We start from the raw sequence: 20,680 nt of genomic DNA, 5'->3' as shown, positions 1-20,680 counted from the left end.
CACATGCATACAGGTCAGTCAGAGGCATGGACACATATGTCTCACTCATTGACCAGGCCACTATGGATGACCTGAGACATACCTCCCTGAACTACATGATAGGGAACATAGAATGGATCTCTCAGCATGTGGCACAGGCCAGTATGAGCCTGATCTTGGTTGCCAACATACCCTCACCAGGTATGCTACCACTATATGTAGGAAGGGTGTTGTATGTCTACATTCTGCTCAGTCTCCAATGTCATTCATAGGGTATCAACTGGCTGTCAACGTGTGCTAACATGCTAGGGAAGCCACAATGATGTGCAAGGGTCAGCTTGCACGTGACACCCATGGCCCGATGTATATTGGCGAAGCTCCTTGATACACACATACTGCCTTATGCTGCAGGACACGGATTACATAGCCACCTCCGCAGGTATCACACAGGTTAGGACACTAACAGTGCTGCTACACAACACCAGCAGTGTACACCGCAAGATGCATGCACTGGACACTGTCCTCAGCACGGTGAACTGCAATGTCTGTGCAGTACCAGAGTCCTGATTCATGGCTCACAGGTGTAACCCATCACTGACAGGTTATGCCTCATACCATGCCTGTCATCCCCTACACATGTAACACACATGGACAGGGGGGTGGTATCCCAAGGCACCACAGATACACACACCTCCAGGTTGTTGGCACAGCCTAATCATGTGCAGCTAACAGTGTGTCGGACTGCCATCTGGTTCATAGCCTGGCACACACGACCCTCCCATACACAGGAAAACCACCTATCCTCCATAACAACACTGGCAATATGACAGTCTCAAGAACTGTCTTTATATGGCTGGACTGCATCCAGCCAAACATTGTGCGTGAGCATTACTGTAGCTACAACACACTAGTTGAAGGGTTCACAGCATGTGGTCACTGAATTGCAGTGGAATGACATGTTACCACTCCCACAACAGATGGGAACATGCAGCACCTCTACATCGACTACATGTAGACTATACGGCCTAGACCAGATGTTTATCCCCTGCTGTAGGTATTTTACCATATACACCCACACTGTATAGACACATATCGCGTGCGGCCCCTGCACAGTAAGACACAGTCATATTGGTATACATTGCAAATACCATTTATCCACTCGAGGCATGTGTCAGACATGGTAGCTACTGCAGGTCACAGGTATTTATGTGTATGTGTCACACACATACATCATGTGTGCAATGCCATTGCTGGTTTTGGCAATGGCATACATTGTTATGCACAAAGAGCCACACAAGGTCATAATGTGTGACACAACCACATGTGGCAGTTGTGGGCTACCAAAACATACCTATCTGTACTCTGACAATGGTAATAGACCCAGTAGCAGAGGGCACTATTGGCATTACTGGCCAAATAGCCCTGTTTGTCTGTGCTGATAGTGTGGTGACATCCCCTGTGTTTACTGGGGGAATATGCAGCATCTGGTGTATTGTAGTATTTGCCAAAAGGATCTGTTCTCTCACACTTGCATTTACACACACCCTACTACCCCCACACACATACTTGCCATTTGCAGGATTCATACCCCTACCTAACTAAGTCACGACACGTGAAAAAGATGCATTAGTGAAGCGCACTATTCGGATTAGATGGTTCCTCTTCTCTGTTTGTACTTATAGGGTGCTGACATCATCAGTGTTTTGAAAGGGTAATGTGCATCAGGTAGTGTGATCTCCTGATTGCCAAAACTAACATGTTTTTCATACAGAAATGCACACGCACAAACTCCCCACATCCAAATACACACACACTTGCAGGTTTCAAACCCCTACCTAAATATGTTATGGCACTTGAGAGTGACGCTGTAGCAGGTTGCGCTATTCTGATTACTGGCAGATGTCTCTTTTCCAGCTGTATGTATAGGGTGCTGTCATCATCACTGTTTGGAAAGGGTAATGTGCATCATGTAGTGTGATCTCCTGATTTCAAAAAAGCACATGTTTTTCATACAGAATTGCACACACACAGAGTCCCCACATCCAAACACACACACATGCCATTTACAGGTTTCAAACTCCTACCTAACAATATTATGACACTCGGGAGAGACGCATTAGCAGAGTGTGCTATTCGAATTACTGGGAGGTTTCCCTTCTCCTGCTGTACTTATAGGGTGCTGACATCATCCGTGCTGAGATAGGGGAATGTGCAGCATGTAGAGTGCTTTCACAGATGCCAAAAGGGACATCTCCCTCACACAGACTTGTACACACACTAACCCTCTCCACACACACTGAGCATTTGCAGGATTCAAACCCCTATCTAACTATGTTATGACACTTGAGATGGACGCATTAGCGGAGCACGCTATTTACATTACTGGGAGGTTGTCCTTCTCCTGCTGTACTTATAGGGTGCTGACATCATCAGTGTTTAGAAAGGGGAATGTGCATCCTGTCGTGTGTTCTCCTAGTTGCCAAAAGGAATATTTCCTTCATACAGACTTGCACACACACTAACCCCCTCCACACACACTGAGCATTTGCAGGATTCAAACCCCTACCTAACTATGTTATGACACTCGAGACGGACGCTTTAGCAGAGCGCGCTATTTGCATTACTGGGAGGCTTCTCTTCTCCTGCTGTACTTATAGGGTGCTGACATCATCAGTGTTTAGAAAGGGGAATGTGCATTCTGTAGTGTGTTCTCCTAGTTGCCAAAAGGGATATTTTTTTCATACAGACTTGCACACACACTAACCCCCTCCACACACACTGAGTTTTTGCAGGATTCAAACCCCTACCTAACTATGTGTTGACACTCGAGACGGATGCATTAGCAGAGCGTACTATTTGCATTACTGGGTGGTTTCCCTTCTCCTGCTGTACTTATAGGGTGCTGACATCATCAGTGTTTAGAAAGGGGAATGTGCATCCTGTAGTGTGTTTTCCCAGTTGCCAAAAGGGGCATTTCCCTCTCACACACACAAACCCCACTCACCCACACTGAGCATTTGCAGGATTCAAACCCCTACCTAACTATATTATGACACTTGAGGGAGATGCATTAGCGGAGTGCACTATCCAAACTACTGGGTATGTTCTGCACCTGCAGTATTTATAGCGTGCTGACATCTTTCTTTCTACAGAGGTATGTACATGTAGTACTACCTTTCAGATGGGGGATAGCATATATATGGATTTGCAGCCACCTACGTCAGGGTCAGATATGCACATCGCACTGGCAGGTTATGTTCTATACCATGCTTTGTGACCACAGGACCTGTAACACACAACACAACCAGTCCAGAACACCACACCCACATCCAGGACACACACTTAGCTTCCCTGGGAACAGTGCCGGGATATGCAGGTGTTCACATACACCATTCCAGTTGTTAACATCAGGTACAGGCATATTGTGTGTGAGAACTACTCATGCCTCTACCACTTTACCCTACAGCCACTACAATTTGTGGGTCCATGTGCTATGGCAGAACCACACACAACAGCCACATGGGGGAATACATATTGCACCTGTCCATCTGCAACATGGGTACTCACTGTTCCACACCAGAGGTAGACCACCATTGTTGATATCTGACCATACCCACCTTTCCCTGGACATCCATATCCCATCTCCACCCCCAGGCAAGGTTGTCACTGCACACAAACTGTATTTAGCACAAGCACACTCTACACTTGAGAAGACTGGGGTGGACGACTTCAGAGGACCCATGCTGGGGGACTATACTGGCCACTCAGCATAATCCTTGACAATTGCATTCTATGAGCATGTGTATGGTTTGCATTGATCATGCTATCCCACATATACCCATGACTGCTCCACAACAAGACACCTGTCAGGTGTACACCAGCCATATATGAGCCGTACAACAGACAGAGTGAGCTAATACATTGCAGAGCTGTAGCCCACAGGGGGAGGACATCTGTGAACAGTTCCAGCACGGCACTTCATTCACACATAATCATTACAACACAGTGTTGATAGTGGAATTGTCCAGAGAATGCAGATAGGGCTCCCCTCAGTCTGTTATTGACGGACACTTACTGTTAGAGATCCTCAGCAACCCTCTTCCAGCACACACCGACAACATGGCTGTGGCTTGGCACATTCAATCCCTGGGACCTCCATGGTGCCCCTGCTTGACAGAGGCACAGCTCACTAGCCTCACATGTTGCCTTATGTGCCTACTTTACAGTGGCACAGTAGCTTACTGTACTGGGGATGCAGATGCCAAGCACACTCTGGCTGAGCTGTCATTCCCTAGGGCAACAAGGCTAGTATTGACCTCTACACCCATATGTTCAATTGTCGGATGCACAATATTTGTTGTGCTGGTCTACTGTTTGCAGGTCTTTATTGCCATAGCATTCCCTGTTCCTATGACCAACTTGTGTATCTGTGGAAGATGTTTGCATATGATGGCGATCCACTATATCACTTATGTCTCTGTAGTCATTTACTGTGTGCACTGGGCAGATTGCTGTGTTGTGGTTGGTTCCTGGACTGACACGTACAAATACCAGATATGTGTGGCCAACTGCTAAACGGAGATATGGCCTAAGTGTGTGAGCATGCCCAGTTCAGCCTTTCCATGGCATGTTGTCTGACATATGCCTCATTTATCAAAGTGTGCGAGTATGCCCAGTGTGAGCTTTCCATATGTTGCACTCTGAAGTCCACCACATATTTGTGTGTGTGTGAACTTCAACAATATCTCACGTTTATGGATGTGTGTTGGGTGTCATGTTGTGTACTAACTGGCCAACTGCTTCATGTCTGCCACAACAGGGATTATACTGTGCCTGCAGGGATTGCATGGGATACTTTGCAGACAGTTCTCAACATACTTTCATAATGACCTAACACTGTAGTACCATATAGTGTACTGGTTCAGTACATTCACTGTGGTGGACAGTATCCTGGGCTTTAGTCCTATGACTGCTTGATATCTTCATAGTGAGCACAACAGACTGTGTAGGGGCCAGTTGTGCACATATGACTATGTTGCATTATGTTCAGATATGGACTACCTGCACCAGGCTCGTCCAACATTGGTAGTGTATTCTACAACATGGGTGGACATTGGCAAACACTAGCGATGTTCCCTAGGCCATTTCTGATGCTAGTCACAGGGTGTGTTTGTCCTTGACACACATTGTAACTGGAGTTTTCCATGACATATGTCATGGTTAGTATATTGTGCCTCCGTCTACCTCTGACATAACAGTGATACCCAGGGTTAGCCTACCATCTCCCATCCACTCATCAGGATTCCTCTTGAGGGGTGTTGATAAGTGACTCTCTGGCTGACCTGTACCAGGAGTTTACTGAAGAGTGGGGGTGCCTTCTGTGTTATGGATCATTCTGTACAGCTTGTCCTATGTATGTCAGTGCTGGGGTTCAGGTCTCTCATGTGCATAGCTCACTGCCATTCAGATTGTACAAGGTGCAGCATTTTCATTGATTCCAGGTTGGACATGGCTTCATCCATCAGGCACAGCTTGCTTGTAGCTGGGCAGTATGGCAGTGTGTGGGGCTGCAGTTTGTTTACTCAGGCAACACATGGCATCTGTTCATGCTCTTTGCTACTCCTGGTGGGGTACTGTTGTGGACTTTACAGTTGATGGAGGTGTCTGCTGAGGTATATCCCACAGAGGCTATTGTAGTCAATTGTGACAATGATGGAGGATGACTGCAGAGCCACAGTGACATCCCCTTATCTACATCTGCCAACCTTCATGTTTGGGTGGGTATATAGTATATGTTTCTGTGAACACTACAGCCACATGTTTGTCCAGTGCAGGATATCTATCACCTTTTGTACCCAGGTCTCACATTACATGTTAGGTACGTCATGGGTTAACACCTGTGTGGTAATTTGTGGGCACTTACTGTATATCCACGGTGGTTGTCTATACACAGTTCTGCAATTAGCTTGCTGACATGGCTATGGCTCCAGTTGTCTGTTTGTAGGTGGTCCTTTTGTGGGTTGCTTGTGTCAGCTGGGGTCGGATATGGTGGGCTGTTTGTACTCCTCTGCATACATGTTCAGTCACAGTCCTTCCATGTTGGCCTATACCTATGGGACATATATACAGAACGGGGGGGGCAGGACCAGGCCTTGTGGGATGCCACTCATATCTGCTTTGTAGTCTGACATGGATGCGGCATGTCTGACCATGTCAGTTCTGTCCTTGGTCTGGTTTGCAACCCCTCTACTGACATAGGGGTATATATTTAAGCTGGTGAACATATCCATACTGAACTCGTACGGTATTGTCTAGAAGCATGTGCACGGTCCAGCTACGCTGGGTGGACCACATTGCCCTCATCAATGACCTTATTGACTGCTTCAAATGGGTCAAACATGTTTAGGGGCAGGATCTGCAGTTACGACAGCCACACTGTGTAGGGTCCAGTATCAGTAGGTCCACAATAGCCTTCTGTCTGCGGTACATACTGATCCTTTCCATAGCTGTGCAGACCAAGCTTGTCAGGATCCTGGGGTGGTAGTTTGCAGTATCCATTCAGGCAACACCTTTGTTGTGAAGGACCACTGTTGTTGTACACTGCTCTTTGGGTACATATCCTGTGGCAAGGCTGACATTGGGCAGTAGTGTGATTTGGCATTCCATTATTCTTGGAGTCCATGTTGGCCTCAGCCCAGGACACCATCACATACCTTTGCTGCTGTGTGTTTTGCTTTGCAGATGATGACTGTTACCTCAGCATCTGCAATGTCAGGGGACCAGCAGTCTGCTGGGATAGATATTTTGCACTCTGGGGGGGAGGGTGTTTGCACTGCACCTGTCAGGTTGTATGTTAGCAATATGTGTGTGTGTTTGGTATGTTGTTTGTAATATCTGTGTGATTCGGAGCATATCTGTGGATGCCCAACATGGTTCCTACCATCAGTTAGGTAAGCCTTGTGATTATCCTTAGTGTCCTGTACATTTTGTATCTTCATAGGTTCATGGGTTCATACTAGGCTATCCACCCTAGGGCATTAGTAAGCCTAGCCAGAGTGTGTGTGTCTTTTGCCACCCCTTGCTATGTTTCTATTATGGCCATTTATGAATTTCTTTACTGTGCCTCTGTCTGGTCGTGACACAGTGAAGACCCCCAGTATACATGTACGATCATCCATCCACTTGGCAATATTCCTGTTGAGGGGTGTCAGTGAGGGGCTCTGCCTAACATGGATTGGGATCCTGTTTCTGGGTGTGGGGAGCCACTGGGTTATGTATCTGTCCCTCCAGCACATCTTATTTCATTATGTGTTGAGGCTGACATCTGTCACTCTCACAGCTCCAATGGCTTTGATTTCCTGTAGTGGAGCATGTCCATTACTTCTATGTTGGACATGGCCTTGTACAACAGACATACAATGCCTCTGTGTAGTCAGTCTGTGACTGCATTCAGCTGGGGTGTCTACAGCCAGGCAGCATATGACATATATTTCACACCCTTTATCCTCTTGGTGGGGTAACTATGAGGTCTTCCGAACCGCTGCAGGTGTCACGTACGGTACATCCCATATGAGTCATTGTACTAGATTATGGGTCTGATAAGGGAACAGTACAGTGGCACAATGACCTCTGTTGATGTAGATGTGAATCCTTTCATGATACGGTGTCCAATATCGACAATATTCCTAGCCACATTGGCATTGTGAGTGTCACATGACAGATTACTGTCGACTTGTGTCCCTAGGTCCCTGATTACTCCTTGCATACATAATGGTTTGCCACCTATGTGGTAATTTGTGTGTACCTTGTCTGGTATTTAGTGGGACATTCATTCTGTCCAGTGTCTTCAGGATGTCTGGGTGGAGTTCTTGTGTGTGAGAGTGTGGTCTGTCGCATGCTACAGACTGTACAGCAGTTTGGACTACACTTAGGTGCACATGGGTGGTCTCCGCTGCTTTGTGCATTGTCAGTTACCTGGCCATATGGGTGTCTGTGCTGCATATGGATACTCCCCTCCTTTGATGTTTTGGTCCAGGTGTTGGGGCCATAACACATGATATGTAGTATAACCTAGTAGTGCTGGTGTGCTATCACTAGGCTTGCAGCAGGCTTCTGTCACTGCACAGACATCGATGTTCTCCATAATGGGAAGTGCCTCAGGGGCATGCATATTGCAGTTTATACATCTGGCATTGGTCAGCATTACCCTTATGTTTCATACCACTTATGTTTTCTAGGGTGTTGGGTAGTCTTTTTGGCCTTGCCTACATATGGCTCTATGGAGGTGGCAAAGGCCTTATCCAGTATCCAGACACACAGGGGTAACAGGTGCAAGCCATCACTGGAACAGCAGCATGGCTTGTCATGCTTGACATCTCAAGCAGACAGACATTAGACCCTCTTGGACTGACAGCTGTAACTGTGCCAGCTGTTAAACATGATCATTCTGTGTTTGTACTGTGGCATCATTCTTGGTGAGGGTTGGATGCTGCACACAGCCAGTGTCATACCGGCCTGGGGTACATACTCAGAGGGATCATCCATGTCTCTTTTAATGTAGACCAGGGAGGTACATCTCAGGTCATTCACACCAGCATGGACATTGAGTGCATCATATTTCTGCTTGCTTTGGGGTGACCTGCGTACTTGTGTTATGTGGCATTTTGTGGCAGCCTACAGGCAGCTTACTCTACCCTTTCCCTTGTTCAGTCTGGTGAGTGGAACAGCAGTGTGTCTGCCTATACAGACACCTATTACAACGGTATCAGGCATGTTGTTTCTCCTTCTGGCCTGTGACTGTTTGGCACACCAGCTTTGTGTACTATTCGTTGTATGTGCTATGTTTGGAGGTTGTGGTTGCTTGTGATCTGCTTTGGAGGCTTCTGTTGGTGTGTTGTGTTTGTAATTAGGGCCTCTGGGAATATTTTTCTGTGTTTATGTGTTTGGTTTACAGTTGTGGTAGGTCTATGTGGGACTGGGTTTGTGGGGTATGTGGTTACCTTCTCCTCCTGACTAGTTTTGACAGTACTGAGTTGGTGGAGCTCAACCTCTGGTTTGGATACATGGTTGCATCTATCACATATATTTGTATTTATTGGGTGGTGTTGTGGTTGTCTGTGTATTGGGACAGGTGTCACATTGCCTCTGGATTCACAGATTCTACTTGTTGTGGCTGGACTTAGTGGATTGTATGTGTGGACATATGTTATTGCCATACTACTGGTCAGTGATTACTTCCCTTTTTATGTTTGCTCTATCATGTGGTAGCTTCCTCATTCTCTTGCATGTTTTGGTAATGGCTGGAGTCCAGCATGCCAGATGCCTGCGTGTATGGCATTGTGCGTTGTTGTTATTTGTGATTGCATACACCAAGCATTCCTGGCTGTGTTCATGGAATGCCTGTATAACATGTTCTGCGGTGTGTCCCATATTCTGCACTTGCACAGGGCCTTTCGTGGATTCAACATCAGTTTGGAGGGCTGCAACCTATGCTTTACACATGTTTTTCACTGTGGTATTCTGGCCATGGACTGGGGTCGGGATGTGTATATCCAGTGTGATTACTCTATGGTCTGGTCTTACCAGTGAGGGGTACACTTCTCATCTTGCCATCCAGTACACATGTTGCTGATTATCACATCCAGTATGCTTACCCCTCTTGTGGGAGTGGTATGTTGTTCCTGGGCATTTTGGTTTATGGATTCTGGGAACTTTTCTCCTACTGTGTTGGTGCTAGTATAATGCTCCCAGTGTATGTCTGGGTATTTTCAGTCAAGCAATATAATGTGGTTTGGGGGGCTTGATATATTCATGTATTCCAACATAGGCCAGGTGCAGTTCCTGGTATTAGGACAGTAGTCTGCAGCAGGCTATATACTGGGAGGTGGTTTTAGCCATTGGTATTTGACCATGGCTAATCCATGCTGCTTCTTGTTGTGGTACCAACATGGGGGTGTGGTTATCCTTGACATTTATTGCTAGTCACCTTCCTTTTGTAGCTTGTTCCATGTTTTGCGGTTGTACAGCACAGTATGAGGTGTGACCTGGTAGTGTTAGGGTGCTGATGTGAACCTTGACCCAGTTCTCTATTACAGGACTGGTATCTACATTCTCCATACTGTGTGCGTTTACACTGCACACATCTTGCTGTTTAGACTTCTGGCATTGGGTAGCATTACATCTAGGTTCCTATCCCGTGTGGTACCTATGAAGGTGGGTTTGTGTTTTGAGACTTACCTATTCAGGGCATGCTGTGGGTACTGACAGCCTTTGCCAGTATCCATGGGGCATGGAATGATAGGTGCACGCCACCCCTAGCAGGTGGTGCATCATGTCATGCTCCGCATGTCTTCCCAGCCTGAAACACATTGGCTCCCCTTTGACTAACTGCATTACTTCAGCCAGTTATTGCACTTGATCATCCCATCGTCATTTTGTGGCTTCATGCTTGGTGAGGGTGGATGTTAGTCAGGGTGCTCAGGTGTGCATATAGTACATGGTGTTACATTACTTAACACATGGCATTCATGCCTCAGGTGGTGCTGCAGGGCTGCCACTGTCGGATGCGCATATTACACTTCCCTGTACATGTTTGTGAGCAGGTCATGTCATTTTAGGCATCCATGCTATTATTTGAGTGAGTCAGAGGGGGTATCATTCCCAGGGTTCCTACTGAGCCAGTGTATGTGCTATGCATTGCCTCTTTGCCAAGGCCAGGGCATACTGGGCATGCCTCCTTCTGCCTACTGGGGCAGGCTCAGGTTGTTCCTCCTCCGAGTCACGCTCTGCCTGTGATGGCCTTGGCAATGGTGGGGGGCTGTTTGGCCCAGCCCTATGCTGGTCCTGCTGCAGCTGTTTTCGCAAGATCATATTATGTAGCATAGCACATACCATGACAATTTGGGTACATGTAGTTGGTGTGTACTGCAAGGCTCTACCAGATGTGTCCAGACACCGAAACCGTGACTTGAGCAGCCCAAACACACGCTCTATTACATTACGTGTTTGTGCATGTGCCTCATTATGGCGTTTCTGTTCAGGTGTGTGTGCGTTTCTGATGGGTGTCATCAGCCACGGCTCCAGTGCATAACCTGCATCCCCCACTAGGTGTCTGTGTGGGATGTCCCCATTGGCAAATGTCTGGTACAGCTGCATCAAATGCCAGATGTGGGAATCGTGGTAACTCCCAGGGCAGCCAGCACACACATTTATTATTATGCCCTGGGCATCACACATGACCTGGCAGTTGATGGAGGGGAAGCCCTTGCGGTTAATGTAGGCCCTACCCTGCTCACCGGCTGGTACTTTGATGTGTATGTGGGTGCAGTCTATTGCACCCACTACCTCAGGGTATTCCGCTATTTGCTGGAAGAGACGCATATTGCTGACCAATACCTCACAGGCATTGTGGAAATATACATGATCACCGACATGTGCTGACATGGCATCCAGGAACTGGTGCAGTACCCTGGAGGCTGATGCCTGTGATATCCCCATCATATCGCCAGTTGGTCTCTGGAAGGTACCTGTTGCTAGTATTTTTAGGCCAACACATACCTTGGTTTCCACTGGGATGGGTTCCCCTCTGTTGGTTCTGTGTGTGAGGCGTGGCCTGCATAGCTCAACAATTTGCTGCAGGAGCTCTCTGTCCACTCTATAGCACTCTACTATCTCCAGCTCATGTAACCCCTGGTAGGTGACCCTGGGCCTATACACTCTTCTCCGTCTCCTCATTGTGGGTTGTCTGGCACCATCTGCATTGTCACCAACCTCGCCTATGTCTCATTATGACAGCTATGGCAGCCCCTAACATTTCTGCTCTGAGTGAAGCTTTTTCAGTTTTCACTTCTATTAGCTTACTCCTGTCTTGCAGTGTCTCTTAAGAGAAACATCCTGCACTACTGTTTGCAGAGTTTTAAGTGCTGGGCTGGGCTACTATTCTGCCTGTGTAATTGCCTGCTTCTAATTGTTTTCACCTGCTAGCTTCAGCAGTTATCCCTGCTAGCTTCCTATTAATTCTGTTGCTTCCTTTTTCCTTTCTGTTTCCTCAGGGGGGAGCAACGTGCATACCAGCAGAAACATGCTCATAGTGGCTTACACGCACGAACATGTGCTTACACGGTTCAGAAACTACTTATTCGGGTTAAAACGCATGCACACCCACGCAAACACTGTTACACGTCTGCCAAGAACCTCCAACATGCAAGGCCTGCCCTACACGCGTGCACACCAGCGCAAACAGTGTTAAACATCTCCCAACACGCTCCCACATGCTCAGTCTGCCTTAGACGCGTGCACACTGCCCTACTCGTGCTTCGTGGCATGCACACGTGCGCATGCACGCCCAGCAAGAAACTTTGGTGTAAGTAACAGTGTACACCTTCCATTTCTTTACTTTCCCTGACTTATCTAGTGGCACACCTCTTTCCATGATCTGTGTCTGTCATCTGTCATGTTACACTGACCTCCAATGAACTGCATTTCTTTCTACCATTCCCCCTGTGATGTCACCTATCTCCTACTCTATTCCTCCCCCTTATGTATCTCTTACACTACTTAGACTGTGCTCATTTGCTATGTGACTGTGAGATTCAGTATCCTAACCCTCATTTACATGAGATTGCCTACTAATGCTTAGTTACATGTCTTAGACTCAGCTTCCCCCCTTAGCAACCACTACACGGTGGCCATGTTGTTTTTGGTCTGCTGGTCCCTGCATTGTCATTCCATGTATTGCATGAAACCCACATTTGTGGGTTTATAACCTTCTTTTTTATGTTTTTATACAGCGCAGCCCGTTTGCGCGGGGCTGCGCTGGGTTTAGATCGCCGAAAAAAAAATTATATTTTTATTATTTTTGCATCGGGTTACCTTGCCAATGGCCACATATTTGGCCATTGGCATGCTGCCTGACACATATGCACCCTTTATTTGGAGCTGACATGGCTCCGTTGTGGAATTTGCAGAAACGTACTCAGTTGTCAACTCAGTACATTTCTGCAGCTAAAACGTCTCTTACACGGACTGGTTTCTGCTTCGTGGATCGCTAATATACCTCATTTGCATACCTTTCAGCTGCAAGTGAGGTATTTAGCATGTCCACGCCCAGTCCATGTAAGAGACGTTTTAGCTGGTCTCTTACACGGAGTTTAGGGCTGTTCCTGGATCGCGAGGCTTGCATGGAGTGTTACACGTCTCTTACACTCCGTGCAAGCCTTCGTGAATCCTGCCCTTTGTCTTAACCTGTATTTTCTGAACAATACAAAATATGTCTGGCATTACTGACTGACTGTAATCCTCAGTGAGTTACCAAGAAAAATCAAGGATTTTACAAGGGACAAGACAAAAATTCCACTAATATCAGGGATGGACTGCAAAATCAGACACTGAAGAAGAAGATGAACATTTTATGAAATCAAGGACTATTGGCAATGGACACATTTGCTGGGAAAATGGTGCACCTGCTATTTCAGAGTGAAGTGATAGGAATCTATTTAAATTTTTTATGATAACTGTATACCCCAGCAGGTAAGTACTGTGAGGCTTGTGTGTGTGTGTGTGTGTGTGTGTGTGTGTGTGTGTGTGTGTGTGTGTGTGTGTGTGTGTGTGTGTGTGTGTGTGTGTGTTTGTGTGTATGTGTGTGTGTGTGTGTGTGTGTGTGTGTGTGTGTGTGTGTGTGTATGTGTGTGTGGGGTTCAGGCACCTAGGCAGCGAGACATTTCCCTGTGGTACATTTGAATGGGGACACATGGCTGAAGTGACATTCAGCTGCAGAGAAATATGGCTGTTTGCAAATTCCCTGTGGGCAAAGAGAAGCACACACTGCCATGCTCACAGCTTTAATAGCCAAATGCATGGCAGCAGAAGAAGTAATGAGTGCTGTGCTCAGTGTACAGTACATACTTATATAACTACAACATGTAGAAGTGTGCTACAGCATGGAGGAAATCTTGTAGGCTACTGTAGTCACATTTATGCTCCAGTATATGATTTAGGTAATGTTTCCTAGACACTGTGAAGGGGATAGTGGTCCACACACTCCAATTATAAAGGCACTGCCCATTGTGCACTGCATTTTTACTGCCACTGGTATACCCTCTGACCAGCCTGCTGCTGATGCCTACCATATTGCCTGCTATCTCATGTTCCCTTGGGGACCATGGAAATTTTTTTCCCCCTGTGCATGTGGTTATTAAAGCTGTGGGCATGGCAAGTATATGCTTCTCTTTGCCCACAGGGAATTTGCAAACAGCCATATTTCTCTGCAGCTGAATGTCACTTCAGCCATGTGTCCCCATTCAAATGTACCACAGGGAAATGTCTCGCTGCCTAGGTGCCTGAACCCCCATGGAATACTGGTTTGACAGATAATGAGATGAATAAACTAGCATTGTCTTGGTTGGAATAATTGAAATGGTGGTAAAAAAGATGAATATGAATTTTTGAATTGCAGGGTGTAGTTTAGCTAGTTAGTCACACTGTTCCAAGGATCTGTGTCTAGACAATATTTGGCTTAGCTCTAACTTGTTGGTGTTGAAACAGTGTGATATACTTGGTGTATTTAAGAATTAATCATAACTGTCACCACAGCAAACTTTGGTCCTTTACTACAGCTCACAGAGAAAAGTTTGCAACTTACAAATTTTGGAAGAATCAGCAGGCCCAGTGGATATTAAATTAGCTTACCTGAAGTTCTTCTGCTTTGCTTTTGGTACATCAAACCTCCTGTAAGAAACAAACTACAAAATACACACACACGTGCACACACACACACACACACACACACACACACACACACACACACACACACACACACACACACACACACAATTGTTATATCTTACTGTAATATGTATTCTATTTGCATACATACTTGGTGTATTCACAGTTTACCAGCAGAAATTTACTTTCAATACATCTGGGATAATTTGTATATAATTATGTCATGATTTTTTTGCTTGTATTCATTATAGTACATGCATGCTACAATATTGGCACTGTTTCTGCTTTAACAATGTGCGAGTAAAATCAAAGTATATTTGTCATTGGTTGCATTTTGTATATATGAATTTTTCCAACTTACCATGTTCCCATGTTCTTCATCGCCTTAGCATTTCTTGTACATTATCATATGTACTAATTCATGTGTATCTGGATATTACATTTATACTCTGATTTTTGTTGTAAATCTTTTATGTTTTGGAGATTTTCTCCAGGCTGACTTTTGAACGTTTTACTATGATATTTTTCAATGGTTAATAATTCTGCCTGAGAGCACTAGCATATGGGGTTCGGTCCTTACCATTTTTTCACTGATTGAGTGAAATTTATATTTCTCCAGTTTTTTTTTTTTTTTTTCATTGGCTTTGTAAGTGTACTTCAACTTCATGCCACCTCCTAAAACCTGCTAGTTGACTGGCTGCTCCAGATGGTCTATTTTAATTGCATTTACCCTTGACTTTGTGGGAGCAGACATTGTTAAACCATGACACAAATGGAGCATATTGTTACATAGCTGGTTAAACAAACATTTAAAAAAATGATGGGTGCTTTGGATTATTGGCTGATATAGTTTTTATCACTTCATGTCACTTGTGCAAGAAACTATGTCATGAAACAGAAGAAGAATACAGGTTGTTACAAACCTCAGATATACACACTTTCTGTCTGTATAACATGAAAATACATATAGACAGATACGTCTCAAATGCAAACATATGTAGACAGATACACACACACACACACGCACACACGCATGCACGCACACACACACAAACACACACACACACACACACACACACACACACACACACACACACACACACACACACACACACACACACACACCTTATATACACGTAAAACAGGGTAAACATTGTATTGTGCCTTGTATTTAAGTCTTACAATCTTCTTTTTACCTCTTTCTTTACATGGAACTCATTTGCAATATTTTTCTGTACATAACAAGAGCATTTATTTTTTCTTACATTAATTTTACCATCACATAAAATGTGCCAATTTCATGTGACCCTAAACTTTATTGTGCTGACCTATGAGTCATTCCTGCTCACTGTACTGTTCAGGTTAGATTGGCTAGTACTTAACTGACAATTTAGTGTACAGCTGAATCAGCCCGTTTGTTGATGTGCTGATGCTTGGTGTTCAGAGCAGAAGTATATTCTTTAAAGCTTCAGAAGAATGGCACTTCAATTGCTTAAATTAAAGATTTTCAGGTACCAAAAGATCCATGGAAATTAACTGTTGCTGGATAATGGGAACCTGACCTTTTTGCTCAGGTATCTGGTCAAGCTTATTATCTGCTAAAAATTCAAGCCGAGTAATAAGTTCACCAAATTTACTGCTGCACAGAGGAATGCTTTCTGGCTGCAGTTCAAGGGCAATCAGCCAGAGATGATTTTCGAAACAGTAAAGCAGGGGAAAAGTTTGGAAAACTCAGATAAGGCGTTTGATGAATTAAGGAGTCTGCCCTTCAAATATGCTGGACCTGCAGGGAGATCAATCACTAGCAAGAAGCTAAAGACTTTAGGGACAAAACATAAAATAATGAACATCCCAACACTCATTCTGTGGAAATTTGTATTAGTTGTTTATACTCTGGAGTTTGTATGCATGCATACTCTGCATTTAAAATCCTGAATCTTTTCTCAGGTGTTATCTCTGTGGATTACATGTTCATTCTATTTATTTAGTTTGCCCTTCAAATAAAATTTATGTTAAATTGGAAGTCGAGCATGTCTGTACTAAATAGTGAGCAAATTGTAAAAGCAAATTAATAACCAAATAAAACTTTACTGACAATGAATTGTGCTCCTCTGATACAGCTAAAAAGCAAGTTGACATTCTTTGCAGTACTAGGGATGTAAACCAGGACTGTGGTAAACCTATTTGGAGGTCACAACTTTGTCAAATAGAGGTTTACATTTATATTTTTGCTCCAGCCCATGCTGTTGTCATAGCTACTGATGCAATTTGTCACTGTGAACAATTCACCTTATCTTAGGATTTCCGTAAAAAATTCAACTTAGGTAAGCAAGTAGGGTAAACAGTATACAGTCTTTTGAATACTGGAGCTTACATTCCTTAATTATTTTATTTTAATTTCATTCCATTTAATTTTTTTCCAATAACAATATGTTTAATCAGTCATTTATTACTGACAGAGATGCTGTTGCCAGATGTTATTGTATACTGTATATATTTGTTTTCACATTTGCTTATCATTTGAAACAGGTCTAGTTCAACCCTATTTATAAATGTGAGTCCAAAGCACAGCCATCCATCTATCCATCTATTTCAATTCCTGTTTTATCCAATTGATGGTTAGTGGGACCTGCAACCTCTCCTAAGAAGCAATGAAAGTAAGGCAAGAATCATTCCTGGATAGGATGTCAATCTATTGCAAGATGAATGCCGTCTTATTTTTAACAAGAAACATCTTTATTAAATGATCATGTATGACATAGGCAATTATATATCTATATAAATGAAAACAAGTCATACTGATATAATTTTAGTTGCAAACATTATACATAACATTATACATCACAAACCATATTGACATAATTTTAGTTGCAAACATTATACATCACTTATAATCTAGCCAGTCATTTTCAGTCAAACATTACATAGCTCATTCAAATCCTGCCTTCTTTTAAACCTAATTCCTCCTCTACATACATTGTTTTACAATTATCATTTTGCTCCTACCTTTTTCTAAAGATCCCAATTCCAGTTGCTTTACCTCTGTTACCACACAGTAAGGTTTAGACGTTGATTTCCATTTTCTAGTAACTGCTTTTTTGGCAGCCACCATAATTAGACTCAGAAAGGCCTTACTATGTCTAAGCAATTCTGATTCTGTATAATTTCCATAGTTACACCAATTTCTTCAACCAGTATCTCTGACAAAGTAGGCAGGGAATGTTTAAAGTCTGGCAACTCATTACACTCCCAGAAAATATATTCCTAATTATCACTTTCTTCTCCATTACACCTCCAACATTTGCTGTCTACCTGAGGAAATATTCTCTGCAGTCTACTTGGGGCATAAAAATACCAGTGCAAACACTTGCAAAGATTCTAAATCTTCTAAACTTTGTTACATATTTGGGAGACATACATAGTTCCCCCGTTGTTCTTTGTGAATTACTTATCCAGTCTCTCTTCCCAATTCTTTCTAACCTACTCTGATTGATTCTTATAGTTATCTTGCAATATTTTATATGCTCTACTAATTATTCCTTTTTAACAGTTGTTTCTGTTCTAGGTTCTACTAAAAACTCTACAGTGCTGGTCTTTCACTTAGGATCCTACTATTTCTTTCTCTTTGCCTATACTCTGATATCAAGTCCTTGGTAGGGAAGGCAATGTCTAGCCTGCAGTCCAAATAAATTCTTGGCTTCTTCCCATTCTATTACCTTTCCCTCTCTAATTATTTGCTCTTAATACCTTGGTTCTTTTGCCAGTTTTCTTTAATAAATTCCAGGTCCTTCCCCCTCTTTCCTACTTTCTGTATCCCTAATTGCAGTCATCCTTATCAGCAGAATCTCCTTTCTCCATTCCCGTGTTGGCTTAGTTCTTAGAATACTTTCTGCTACTTTATGATTATAATATTCTGTATGGTTATTCTTAATCTCCTTAAAAATCTACATCCAAAATCACAGACTCTCCTTGTTTCTTGAGCTTCCCCCCAGTTTCATCATCATCCCTTTCCACTTTGAATTATAGTTTTCTGCTTGTGTTTTGTATAGGAGCATTAACTGTGTAACTCTGAAATGCATCTTAAAATTGGATAATCCCAAACTGCCTTGTTCTGTTGGAAGAATTATCTTATCCCACTTGACTCCTGCCATCTTCCCCTCGCAGATAAAATCTTTCAGCTCTTTATTAATTGCTATCTACAACTTTACCTCTGCTTGATAAAAATATGCCTGACCTGTGTATAAAACTTAAGGGACTAAAACATTTTAACTGCTTGTATCTTGCTATCCATATCCATATAACAGAGCTTTCAGTTTCTCAGTTTTTGTATTATCTTTTATTTAGTCTCTTCCCAGATATCTTTAGCTGCCACACCAGAAATCTTTTTAATCCATACTCCTAAGTACTTCTGTGACAAGTCCTGTTTACCCCAAGGCAGTATCTAAGGAGTCTCAATCCTTACCACTGTCTCCAGTGAGGGAGTGACACTAAAAGCCAGGATAGAAATACACAATTTCCCCTAAGAGTACACCGAGAACTGATTCCAAAACATGGGACTGGACTATATGCTCCACTCCAGGTTCCCAAATGAGTTTCCACACTAACTACTGCAGAGCAATGTGTCCCAGTTCTAGGTATCTGATACACTCACTCTTAAATGTCTGATATTCACACGCACACTCTTGGGAAAGACTGACACAGATTTACCTGTTGTGTTTCTTTGCCCAAATTACAAGGTAACAGCTGTCACCAGTCAAATACTACAATACCCTTCAAAAGGGGCATTTAATTATATTGGGTAAGATAGATATCGAAAAAAAATGGTAGCATGTATCCCAAGCATTAAGTCTTTTTGGAGTGGCCCTGGTGTTATCACAATAAGCATGAACACTCTCGAGTTATTAAAAATATTAACTAAATAACCAGCCACAATGAGAGGTAGTAAAACATTTAATAGTACATAAAATGATTTAAAATATGTAAATACTGAATAACTAATTCCAATAAACATCAGAGTTTCACACACAGGAAATATGAAAATAATAGCTTAGGATAGATGTCACATTGATTTTAGAAAACTCTAACTAACTAGCTATAGTTAACGAAAAGTAGACAGCACAAACACCCACCAGGGCAGAGACCGATAAAAAACTGTTAACACCACAAAGTCCAGTGGCCTACCGACGAAGTTGACTCACAGCAGTTCAAACAGCAGGTTTCAAAACAGCAACTTGCTGTTTTGAAACCTGCTGTTTGAACTGCTGTGAGTCAACTTCGTCGGTAGGCCACTGGACTTTGTGGTGTTAACAGTTTTTTAACTAGCTATAGTTCCCTGACTATCTGAAGATTAATTGTCCCTATCTAATCTAAAAAACTCAGCAAGACAAGATTATAACCTTACTTCTGCAAAGCAAGATGAGGAATTATGTCCACACTCCAGGCTGTTGTCTGTCCTCAGTGAATGGAACAACTAGCCTGGAAGCAACTGGACTACTACTGCTGAACAGCTCTGGAAAACAAACTAAATGAAAACTGACTCAGAACCTGCTCTTATAGCAGATTTTTTTTAAGTAACAGGAGCTGCAGTGAGAAATTTACTCTCTCATATCAGACTTTGAAAAGTAAGTAAACAGCTGCAGTGAAGATTCCATTCTCTCCACTATGGCACACAATGATATCACATCTAGGTCAGCTGACTCTGGCATAACATGCATTCAGAATTATCCCCACAAATAACATGTACATTTGGTCAGCCAGAAGTACACTGACATTCAAACATCTTGCATAAATCAGAGTGATAATCAAAAGACAAACTTATTTACAAAATTATAGCTAGTCATGCTGGCATATGTAACACAGGGTAATTTACAATTATTTAAATTATTTACAAAACTTCAGCCAGTCATACTAGCACAGATAACAATATTTAATATATTCACAATTTCATTGTATCATGTCCCCATAAATGTGGATATTGCTG

The sequence above is a fragment of the Protopterus annectens genome, chromosome 6.part0, assembly GCF_019279795.1.
Source record: "Protopterus annectens isolate FY-2018-M chromosome 6.part0, PAN1.0, whole genome shotgun sequence".
In the NCBI taxonomy this organism is placed as follows: domain Eukaryota; kingdom Metazoa; phylum Chordata; order Ceratodontiformes; family Protopteridae; genus Protopterus; species Protopterus annectens.
The sequence above is the reverse complement of the archived record's forward strand: the minus strand, read 5'-3'. Positions refer to the sequence as shown.